The 12,571-nt window shown below is 41.6% G+C and overlaps 1 long non-coding RNA gene across 1 annotated transcript; it reads left to right on the forward strand.

Annotated features, from left to right (window-relative positions):
* Positions 1–534: 534 nt before the first annotated feature.
* LOC145658022 (uncharacterized) lies at positions 535–10,522 on the forward strand. The gene is made up of 3 exons (XR_014123978.1): positions 535–587; positions 699–898; positions 10,403–10,522. It is a non-coding gene; the product is annotated as an uncharacterized LOC145658022 (long non-coding RNA).
* The last annotated feature ends 2,049 nt before the right edge of the window (positions 10,523–12,571 follow it).

Consider the following 12,571-nt stretch of genomic DNA (forward strand, 5'->3'; position numbering starts at 1 on the left):
CATCACTCTCTGACATGCTATGACATGACATATTTTTGCTTATTTTTCCCCAATTTTAGAGGAGTTAGCAAACGCTTGCAGCAATTAGAATGACAGCATCATAATGAATGCTGGTTACCAAAATGACTTATGGAAACCCCAACCTTCTTCTCCCATACCAATGTTTCCCAAGATAAGTTTGTTTTATTGGTGAGCTCTTATTTAAAGGGTAATTTGGCAATGACAGCTGTGGTCCTCTAAAAGCCTCCCCTGTCATATTAACTATCCTCCTGGCTGATGTTTCTCCAGTGCTAGATCATTCCCCCAAAAGTTCCAATCTAAAAGATACTGCAGAATAAAAAAAGATTTCTAGAAACCCATGACGTTTCCTTCCAAAGCAAACCACTGCACAGACTCCAAGCTCACATGGAGGGTGTAAACACTTGGTATCATAGGGACAGTATGCAGCCCATAAATTCTCAGAACTCATTACTATGCATATAAGTCCTTCCTCTAAGACAGATTTGTCTGCTTGGCTTTCACACACACTTGGTGCACTCATGCCCCAAACTAGTCAGGGTGGCAGCCTTCTGGTTTGTTTTGTTCAGGTCTGGGAAGTTTAGGCTACTGAGCCTGAATAACTAAGTATAACTTGGTTTTCCTTGTTAATAAAAAGGCTTGTGATTTCAGGGCCACTGACAATTCCTGTTTGTCAACAGGTTTTGGAGTGGAAACTTGGAGCTTTCTCCGCTGTTTTCTCCAAACGAAGCCATGTCTTCCTGATTGAAGCTGCTGCCCTGAGAGGCCAGGAGCTCACTCAGGTAATATACATCAACCCGGGGCAATAAACACCACTGGCAGAAGTCCTCAGAAGAGCAGATGTCTTCTGGTAAAGATGAATGCATGGTTCAAGGTCAAGGTGAGTCCCAAATCTATAGGAAAGGGGAGACCCCTTTTTGTGGATCAGTTTTTGCAATATATTTTAGAACATTACTTTGGTATATCCAGGTTCAAGTGAAGTTTTTTTCTGATGTTACTAAGATAGAATTATAGTCAAGATGAGTCAATGTTTTAAAGTAAAAGAATGGGTAAGGTATCAGTAATAAGGCTGACATGCAGTTTGTAATGTTTCTTAATGGGCACATATGTTACAGTTGCTCAATGGTGTGCAACAAACAGCAAGAATGATGAGATATGTGTTTGAGTTTTGACTCTTGTGTCTAGGTTTGGAATTTGGGCCACATTTATCAGCCAAAACCTAAGGTATAAGACAGGTTTTTTATGTCCATGTCAAAATGTCTGGCAAAGCAATTTCTCCTTCACTTGCATGTGTAGAGGCTAGAATGCCCTCCGTGCAACCTTCACTGTCCTCTCATCGGCACCTTAGCCAGGGGGATCGTGGAGCTGATCTGCCTCCCTGGATCTTTGTCCTCGATTTCACCCAGACAAAATGGCTAGGAAATTAGATTCATGTCACAAACATTGCATTTACGGAAAAAAAAAAAAAAGGTCCTCCGTGACATGCCATCCCAAAGTGCAGTGCTTCATTACTCACTAGCCAATGAACTCTACAGAACCTTCTTGTTGTTGTGTGTGCACTGCAGTAACCAGATGAATTATTCACTAAGCCTTTATGTCATCTCAGAGTGAGGTTTGATTCAGGGTTCTCGACTCTGTGGCTTCTCGGACTCTCCGTGCCCCGGCCTCCATCGGTCCATCCCGCCTCCACCTTATCTCCACCTCTTCTTTGCATTTAATTTTTTGGGGGGTTTTTTTGCAGCAAGCTGTTGAATTGTACAGCTCCGGTTGCATTTTCAGTGACCAGCAGTATTAACAGTCCATTCAAAATGCAGAGACAAAACATCAACATCGTTAGCAAAGGTGCAAATAGCCATTTGCTGTCTGTTCCACACAATGCAGATGTTTTAGCCAAGACTAAGTACTGCACTGCTGGACTCATGCAGGCTTTTTATTCGGAGGCTGGATATATATAATACCTGAGGAGCTATGACTTCAGTTCCTTTCACCTCATTAAAATGCTCTGACATTCGAACCTCAACAAAAGACACTTTTTTTTTTAAACTTTACCTCGAGAGCAAATACGCTCGGTTAAACACAAGCGGATTAACTTAAAGTTGAAAAAACACAGCTCTACTTTTAATTAAGCACCTTTTAAATTCTGTGTATCATGGCTCAGAGTCTTTTGTTAGGCAGGCATTAGAGCTTTTCAGCCAGGGGCCGGAGCGGCTAATAAGCGGAATACATTTGCATGCTTTTCCGACGGGCCTCTCCCAGAAACAAGGCTTACACAGAGGATCAGCACTGGAGCAGACAAAAATTCCACATGATCCCCTCTGTGCTTTGAAGCTGAGTTCCCTTCACTAGTTTTGCCTGCATCAGTGCTGTTCCAATGAAGCAAAGTCTAAATTACACTTGTGAGTGGCCAACACCTGGGTAGCACCTCCCTCCCTTTGCACTAATTGGTCCACTGAGTATAACATAAGCTATCTCTGACACCCCTTGGGGCTGTAGTGGCCAATCAGAAGGCTTCACCTCTGGGCTATGTTCAGGGGCAAAGACAGCACTTTATCTCTCTCTTTCTACACCATTGGCACCAATTACCACAACTCTGGACCCCACTGAGCCAGCAGGGTGTGAATGTAGATGGCATCAGCTTTGAAGTACATTGAAGATGAATTTGACAAATGTGTTGCAACCTCAAGAATGACCTAGCATCTAATGAATAAGCCAAGAAGGCAATAACATGAGTTATGGCTATGGTGATGTTTCCTCATGAAGAATCCAGGACAGATGCTTCAGAAATGTTCTTGTCATAATTCAAAAAAAACATTATTACACAAGTTCTACTCCCTAATAAGTTTATGTACAAGTTCCTAAGTTCATGTACGAACTAAAGAGCTATGACAGTCACGGACTTGGTCCAATTTGAACTGATTACACCCAAATAGACATTTGTATGCCAATAATATACAATGGGTGAGCAGGCCTTCGTGGTGTAGCTGAGCAGAACAGATTCACATATTGGGAATCCATTTGCATGCCTATTAAACAAAAAGCCTCTGAAAATCTCCCTAAATCCTTTCTCACACTTTCACCAAATGGCACCATAAGAACTGCTCAAGCAAAAAAAAAAATATTTGCAGAGGCTACTTGTGCAGAAAGTGAAATCAGAAGGTTTTGGGTCCACTCTCCTGGGGAGGACAAGCAGCTGAATGCGCCCATCTGTGGTCCCAGATAACCCACACAAGATTCCCCACAGTAAACAAACCCAATGCCGGCTGCGTCCACCACATGCTCAAGCAAAGACTTTCATTTCAAAGTCTTGTGTGTTTGCAGCAGGTTGGTGTAAAGTTGCCAGGCATCAGATATAATGGTGATAACTTTACCATTCATGCTTCAATTTTTAGGGAAAATGAAAATAAGTCTTTGAGACGTTTAAAAAAAACCCATAATACCTTGTTTTCACTAATATGTGATATATGCATGCATACTTGATTAATATTTTACATGTGCATGTCGTTAGGCTGTGTTGGAAACTAAATTGCCCATTTTCAGAATGGTTGTTTGCATAATTACTTCTGCACATGTGCTGGCTGTTCAGACTGATGTGCAGCCATGTCTGGGTCCCCATATGCTTTCTTAATACAGACTAAACAATCTTCCACACTTAATTCACCATTTTCATTTCACTACAGTCGTATATATATATATATATATCCCCCCGTCCCCCAACCAGGCCAAAACCAGCAGTTACTAAAATGCCATCCTTATACCATGCAAATAATGGATCTTTATGTCAGGCATTTTGATCAAACAAAAGTTTAAGTGTCAAGGAAAAAAATCAATTTTGGTAACATGCAGAGTAAAATTGTGCGTATCCGTTCATTAATCATTTCAGAAATATTCAATTAGGTGCATTGGGTTGCTATGGAAATTACTTTTGTTTCATCCATCTCCCTCCAATAAAGAATGAGCATAGCCATAATTAATAAATTGGTTTAATTTCAGCCAAGTTAATTAAATGAAGTGAACTGATTGTTAAAGTGGCTCATCTGGTGAGAAGCCCCTCTCCGTCTCTTCCCTTTGTCTCAGTGCTTTTGATATAAGCCATAGTCCCAGATTACAATAGCTCATTCATTATGGATGGAGAGAGCTTTTTAGGACGATGATAACTTTGATGAGGAACCCGGTTTGCATACTAAAAAAGATCTTGGTCCAGCTGAGCGGCTCCCACATTAATTCGTGCCACGACGCACAAAGACCGATCTGCAAACAGACTCGCTCCCTTTCAGCCGCCTGTGGACATCGCAGAGAGGCAACACATGATCAGTCGGCCGTTTCTCCATCTTTACCGTGTAAAGAACGTCGGCTCCGTCAGGCCGCCGTGCGGAGCTCGCCTCTATGTTTACCTTTCCCACATCTGTTTGTTCGAAACATTTACCCGCTGTTGAGCAAACCACTTACCGTCGACTCATTAGGTTATGGATGAGTTCTTAGTTTCAGGGTATGCGTTTAAAAAAAAAAAAAAGTCCGCCAAAAACAATCATTTAAAACGTATCCAGTCGGCCGTATTCAAAACCGCACGGAATACTCTTCCCCTTCTGTAGACTAGTCTATATTTATAACGATCAGCGGTTCATGTTCAAATGAAGCTCACATTGAAACCCAGTGCTGACGAGACAAGCTGTCCACTTCAGTATTTGCAAAAGGTTTAATTACTCTTCAACCTTTACCTACAGTCCAGAGCCGAAGAACATCTCAAGTATTCTACATGCGGATTCACTCAAATTTCGATTCTGAATGTGAAATCAGCTCAGCTAACATCTTCGAGATATTAGACATGCAAATACAGTCACTTCCATTTAAGCTAGACTGGCAAGTAACAGATTTGAAAATGCACATAATTACTATGAGAGAGTCTTCAAAATGTTAATTTCTGTTTGAAATATCAGCCAATTTTGGCACTTCAGTGTCAGTTGGGAATTCAATAAAAAGGGTTGTGCTTTGTTGACACTGAAAGGTTAATAAGCAGACTGACCTGTGTGGGTAAAACACATTTCAAATGAAAAATCCTGAAAAAGAGAAATAAAAACATATTGCTGAAACACCGACCGTGTATAGACACTACAGGCTAATTGATGGTTATTTATCTCCATGGGAAAATATCTATAGATCTGTCTCTGTTTTGTAATGATAGATCCTAACCCTGATGGTAACACTGATGGTAATACTCAAAATTTTGCACTATAAACCAAGTAAAACTCCAGAAGATTTCTGCATCACAAGTACATCACTTAACCTTTGTCTTTGCTGTCATGGAGACTAGGAATGTCATTAATATACGGAGGTAGAGGTGGTACCATTTAATATGTCGAGGTAGAGGTGGTACCATTAATATGTCGAGGTAGAGGTGGTACCGTTAATATGCCAAGGTAGAGGTGGTACCATTAATATGCCGAGGTAGAGGTGGTACCATTAATATGCCGAGGTAGAGAAGGTACCATTAATATACCGAGGTAGAGGTGGTACCATCCTCATCACACGTTTACCGAGCATTCAATTGGCTAAAGTAAACACTTTTTAATTTTAAAATTTTTTTTTTACAAGCAATGTATTTTAAGAGTTCTAATAAATATATAGTTGAAAAACAGCAACAATCATCACGTTAAAGCATATTTTATTTAAAAAATAATTCAACATTAAATACAACATAAATGCAATGTGTTAATTTACAGTTAACAATCAGCAAAGATGTTCAAAGCCAATTCAAATATAAACTACTACTATACCTACTGTTTTCATTTACAGTTCACAGGGGCCCTTTGTTACATTTGTTCAACTAGACTGCAAATTTACCCCACCACTTTAGTAACATGAATTATTTATAGGCATAACTACCTTGAAAAGGAAGACGTATGGCCGCCTTTGATAAGCCTATTGCTTACAAATATATTTATAGTACAATATTTTCTATTTATTTTTGTGAGTTGTGCCGTTTATTATCGTGTGATAATATACAAGCAGGAGTGTATTCTGATTGTGTCATTAGGAACGTAATTCCCTTAGTCTGATTGACTAAAACAAGTATGTTATTACGTGAATTATCCAGCCCTGCTCCCCAAATAGCTGGCAGCAGCTTTATGTACCTGTAAAAGATCAACAGTCATTTGTATAATAAAACAACAACTTGTGCAATCAGTTAACATAAGATACTCACATATTCTAACCCTGACGATTGGTCCCCACTGGTCAATAAGGCCAGCAAAACATACTGGCAGGCATTCCCAAACTGCTGTGAGGCTGAGTGGAATATCGTCGATGACAACTTAATCCAGGTCTTGCAGCAGATAACGTCCTTTAAGTCAACACTAGCCAGATAGCGGTGTAGCATGTGACAATCGTTCCCATCCTCTGGAAAAGCAAAAGGATGGAACTCTGTCTGCTTATTGTCAGCAAACTGGCTGGAATGTTCTGCTGTTTTCGGCATGGTAGGCCAATTAATAAAGTCCTGTTTACTGATTCATACCCACTGGAGGCAGAATCAAGGTTCCATCCATCATAGTCATAAGTTAAGCAATCAAAAACAGATGTAGGTTGGGCTCAGGGTGTTCAGAAGTGTCATATGAGTCAACATTTCTATGGTTTGATGATCTTCTTTGTGTATCAAGCATGACAGAAACATGGGCTACATTCCAAAGAATTTGCCTATACGTGTTCATTAATATTGCACAACACAGTTTTTAATCACAAGGGCCATAAACTACCACAGTCAACATTTTATTCAAAACATACCATCTGAAACAACAAAATTCAACTGCAGCAGCCAAAGTAAATTATAGTAAATTACAACCAAACCATGAGTGCTGTGGAAGAATTTGCTCTGTGAAAAGATAGCTGCCCCTGTGGAACAAAAACAAATCTCAGAAGTAACGGCCACTCTGTGCTGTCTTTTCTGTCTAGGCGCGCACCTTTTCTGTCATTTCTATAATAAATTCCCAGCAGACTATGAAACGGCTATGACAAAGACGAAACGGCTATAACTTAAAGATGTTCTCGACGTTACGAGCTGGATAGAGCAATAGAGCAATAACTCGAACCATATCTTATGAGATATATGTTGTAATATCTGCAGCTCTGTGCCACTGACTTCCATCAACATCAAGAAAAAAAAAACACGTCATGTGTGATATGTCAACCTGCAGGTGAACACATCAGGAAGGGGACATTTAAACAGGTTACAAGTGGGGAGGGAGATAAATACAGGCTAGCTGGTGTTACATGACAGGCGACCTTCCAGTTAAATTAAAGAACAGGAGTATATATCTTTGACTTAATGTGAAGGATTCCCCAAGCAGCAGAGAAGCCTGGGCCCTGGTGTCTCTCTGACCTTAGTGTCTTAATCTGTCTCAGACAGGCAGCAGACATCCGACCATATGAGTGAGCCATCCCTAATGCTAACTCCAGTGACACTGTGCTAGATGATATCTAAAATAGCTCCATGATATATGATGAGGCTGTGGTGTGGATTCCTCATCCACGCATTAGAAACCCTGACGAGCTTGGCTCAGCATATCTGCAGATATAATACCGCCATAATGACATCCTCACCTTGAAACATTCTTTATCATGACAGGGTAATGGAGGGCTTCGTATGAAGGTGAAATATACCACGTCGCAGCCAGTGACTTGCTAAACTTGAGTTGTAAGAAAATTCAGTCAATACTCCGACAGACACATTTTTCCTGGATGTAAGTGATGTGAAGTAGAGAACTAGAACAGCTTTACCTCCTGAATTACTGTCTGCTTTGTGAGGTGCAAAGCAAAAGCTATGAAAACACTGCAACTACAACCTCTGCTAAAACTTGCACATCATACCTAATAGGGGCGAACACCAAGCCAACAATAACCCAGCACTCTTTCAAAGCTGTATACACAGAGCAGGCAGCCTATAAAATCATGCTTTTCCAGTCAGACCCAGCATAATACAGAGATACTCCAACACTGATGGAGCAGACTGTTCTTTGATTGACATGAGCTTAACTCGAAAGCTCCACTAAACAAAGAGGGCATATCCACCATGGCTTTTGCCCAAAAGGGATAGATTGCCCAGGGTTATCTGACCCCTGCAAGGCTCTGTGGCTTTTTAAGATCAGCTCCAGACCCATTTCATCATGTGAGCCATAGATCAATATGATTTCACGGCACTACAAAAAAAAAAAAAAAAAAGGTTTTGCTTCTGAAGAAGGGTAGATCTCGTCAAAATGTTCACAAAGGTCAGAAGGCAAATCCCTGTCTGGATGGAAATGAAAGAAACCTGTTTGTTGTCAGAGCTTTAATGACCCAGAAATGGGAAGAGTCACACTCCACACTACTTTCTTTGTCAGCTTAAGCGCTCCCTGTTAGTCTATATGAACAGTGCTATTAGTGGTATTGTTTTGCTCCCAAAAAGGCTTGGGGTTGGTGTGCACTGATAAGACACTGAAAATGATGAGTGAAGGAGGTGAGGAACCATAGAGCGATGCAGTGGACAGACAGGCTCAGCGGTTCCGCTGCCTAGTTCTCGATGTACCGTGTAGCAACAAGGATGGCGGTACTCCAGAGAATGCGGTGCAGCTGTGAACCTTTGTATGAGACATCACCAATCCATGTCTTTGTTAAAAGGATGCTGCTTCTACTGTAAGCATGCCAGATGCACCTGAGAAGGGGGGGGGGGGGGATGAGGGGAAATTGAAGAAAAAAGTAAGAAAACCCCTGTGAAAATTCCTGTCTTTCATAAAAAGGGCATTACAGCGAGGTCGGGTGAAGAAGCCCACAGATGCTTCTAAAAAAAAATAAAGGTGTCATCATGAATCTGAACCTGGGTGCTGGGTGCTCTTTTAATTGAGCTCCTGGCTGCCAGTCTGACAGATCCACAGCGAGTTGGGAGCCCCTGGCTGCCAGTCTGACAGGCAGGAGGGCGATGAGCAATATTTGAGGAGGGAAAGAGAAAAGCCAAGGAGGTGTGTGTGTGTGTGTGTGTGTGTGTGTGTGTGTGTGTGTGTAGGTGTGTGTGTGTGTGTGTGTGTGTGTGTGTGTGTGTGTGTGTGTGTGTAGGTGTGTGTGTGTGTGTGTGTGTGTGTGTGTGTGTGTGTGTGTGTGTGTGTGTGTGTGTGTGGGGGGGGGGGGGTCTAGAGACAGGAAGAGACAGACAGAAAGGGAGAGAAAGAGAGAGAGAGAGAGAGAGATACTGACAGATAGAAAGAACACAGAATGCCAATCATTCTCCATCTATCAGCACAGACTTTAGTTCAAAAATTTAAAAATTCATTCTTCACTCATTAAAGTACCCTCCTCTTCCTGTACTGTCTAATTTACACTTCACTGCATGGAGAGACAAGTGTCAGAGCGTCTAGCTCTGTTAAGCAGCACCAGCAGAAGTGTGTGTGTGTGTGTGTGTGTGTGTGTGTGAGAACCCTCCCTACGCAGAGGGTCTATAGTGCAGACAGAACAATAAAATTTCTAGTCTGCACAATTAAAGACCTTCTCTGAGGGGCCGTCGGTGCAGACACTACTCTGATTAACAAGCTGCATAGAGGAGCAAGCTGAATTGTGGGTTTTCAATAATTTTGAAGATAATTGCTCAGGAGGATGATCAGTAATCTATAAAAAAGCTATGGGCCATTGATATAGCTCTACACTAGGTAGATAAAGATACACTGCGATGGCTTATGGCTTTGTAGGAAGACTCTTTAAAAAGAGCTTTAATCTGTACAGGAATTAAGTGTGGGGAATAGTTATTGTTTTTAATTAGACTGGTAGTTTGGATGTGGTTCGCAACAGTCTTGGGTTTCGTTTTGCGGCATCTATAAGTTGCTAGTGCAGTACATAGAAATATGTACAAAACATATCTACTAAACTTTACTCTCTCCTGACTCGAATTCCATTGCGACTGACACTACAGTGCAGGCCTTCCTGACCGTACAACCAACACAAAGAAAGGAGGAAAACTGTGTCCCGCATATAGCTGTAGTCATTCATAATGACAACTTGGTAACCCCCCTCATACAGTAGAATGTTCTAATACAGTGCACTAAAGCGAATTGCAGACAAGGCGTTAAGCATCCTAGAGACTCTGAAAGTGCATCTCACGCACACCATAGTTATTTCAGCAGTTTCTTTGGACGCTAACCTTGGATAAAAAAAATATTTGATGACAGGTTTGTTCACACATCTAAAACCATTAGTCATACCATTCAATGATTCTGAAGTAATCTGAACTTATTTTTAACATAACATTTTGTATTTTATTTGAAATTATTACTGTAAAAGACCGTTTTGCTGTGAGCCTTTTGGACCTGGTCTACTCGGACAAAAGGGTCCTGGACCCATTTTAATCCTAAACCATACGCTGTATCTCAAACAGGCACACGTATGTGGCGATAAGACCGAGTCTGGCACGCGTCTGCTGATCGGAACTACCTGATCCAACCACACACCTCGTTTTCTTCCAAGCACTGACCCACAAGACCAGCCCTCTCCCGAAATACCTGCCGTAGCGCACACGGGCGCTTACAGCGAGGGAATGGTGCAACGCCTGCACAGAGATTGCGAACGGTTGAGTGCCGTTATGGTAATTTGGACAAGCTCCCACAAAAAGAAGAATCTAAATACAGGGTTAATGGTCGGCATAAATTGAATTAGTTTTGATTTGAAGAGTGAGACAGGGGCTATATATTCACAAATGAAAATAGCAGCCTAGGATCAAATTGTACGGTTATAGAAAACCATCGAAATAAATAAAATTACAAGTCAAAGCAGCAGATATTTGAGTAAAATAAGGACAATTTTCAGATGTACCTGACATCTCTACTGGACATCAACACCAAGCATTTTATTACAAATGCAGTAAAAATGCAAAGGGTGGAAAAAGCAAGAATTTGATCTTGGCGTTCAAGCCAACATATTTTACAGATTCTTTCCATCAAATATATCCAAGGAAATCCCCAGCTGAATGTGTTCAGTTCGACCTTTGCTAATGGCTGTTGGGTACACACACGCGCGTGTGCGCGTGCACAGTATGCAGCTGCAGCAGGCTCGAGTGATCCCAGACGAAGCGCGTTTTCTCCGGTAGAATACGGACCCATGGCTTTGGAGAAACCTGGCCTGGAGCAGAAGGTCTGTGCTCAGAGCCAGCAGGTCAGAACAGTGCAGCTGAAACAGAGCTCTGTTTTTTCATTTCCTCTGGTTAGCATGCGCAGGCGGCTAACGGGTCACGTCCCTGAAGAAGAGCAGCGTGTTCTATGGCCTGCAACTTGTTCCACCTTCTGTTTCTTCCTGTCAGATGTCAATTTGACCTGAATTAATCACAGTTCAGACTTGTTTTTTAAAGAATTGCATACATAAACCTACAAGCTTCTCTGAGTGAGTGAGTGAGTGAGAGAGAGAGAGAGAGAGAGAGAGAGAGAGAGAGAGAGAGAGAGAGAGAGAGAGAGAGAGAGAGAGAGATTCTTTGCAGCTTGTCTTCTTTCCACTCATTACCATCTGGAATAACACTTCAAATATGTTGGTTTTTCCAGCAACCACAATTTTAGGTCCACACTTTCTTCTACCGTACATTTTACCATAGCTGAAAACCCAGAGCTCTGCCATTGTGCCTGTGAAACTCCCAAACCAATCAAACACTGCCACTTTATGGAAGGAAAAGCTGGTCTGGCCAAAATCTGTGAATACCTCCACTCAACCAAAGCACCACACACACATAAGCATGGGAGAATTTCAAAATCTACACACATAAATTACACCAGAAAGTTCCAGAAAGGTTCTGTGCAGACTGGGCTAAGAATAGCCAAGACAGACTCCAAAACAAACATTTCCCCCTCACCCAGGGGACGCCCTGGGCTTAAACACCTGCAGGGTGCCGAAAGCTCAATATTTTATTTGAACAACTTATAATGTAAGATATAACACAATTCCCTGAAATTATTTACCCATGTCCCCAAATGTGCATAATATAACCCCTCAATTACCAACTGCCTTGCAGGGTAGTATAGGAAATGTATGGTGTCCTGAAGAATATACACACAAGAAGGGCTGAAAGTCATGGAAAATCTCACACAGGAACTTTTTGTGTGACCAAATTTTGAAGTAATGATTTTCTCCAGTTGATCTATTTTTCTTCACTTTGCTGTGATGGCTTAATGAAATCAGTGGCTGCCATTTGGTGATTCCAGGATCACCCGTGTCATTTGCATCAATCTGAACGACTTCTTGGTAGCATGAACCTCGCCTTGAAGAGTATTGAATATCAATTTGGTAATGATAAATAGAAAAGTCATAAAAAACAAATGTTATATGAATGCTACTACTACCCATCTTTTACAGAGACAGACAGACACACACATACACACACACACACCTCTGAAGTCATTCGTTGATCCATCAGTCTGGACCATCGACCTACAGCACAGAGCAGATGTCTGGAGTCTTTGTCTGACTTTAAACGTCATCTGGTGCTGGACCCAACCCAGATCTGCTCTTACCTGCGTGCGGAGTCTCAAATCTCAGCAGCTGATGTGCGTTTTGGCTCTAATCA

Source organism: Electrophorus electricus, chromosome 5, assembly GCF_041902795.1.
Source record: "Electrophorus electricus isolate QZ-2024a chromosome 5, ASM4190279v1, whole genome shotgun sequence".
Lineage (NCBI taxonomy): Eukaryota > Metazoa > Chordata > Actinopteri > Gymnotiformes > Gymnotidae > Electrophorus > Electrophorus electricus.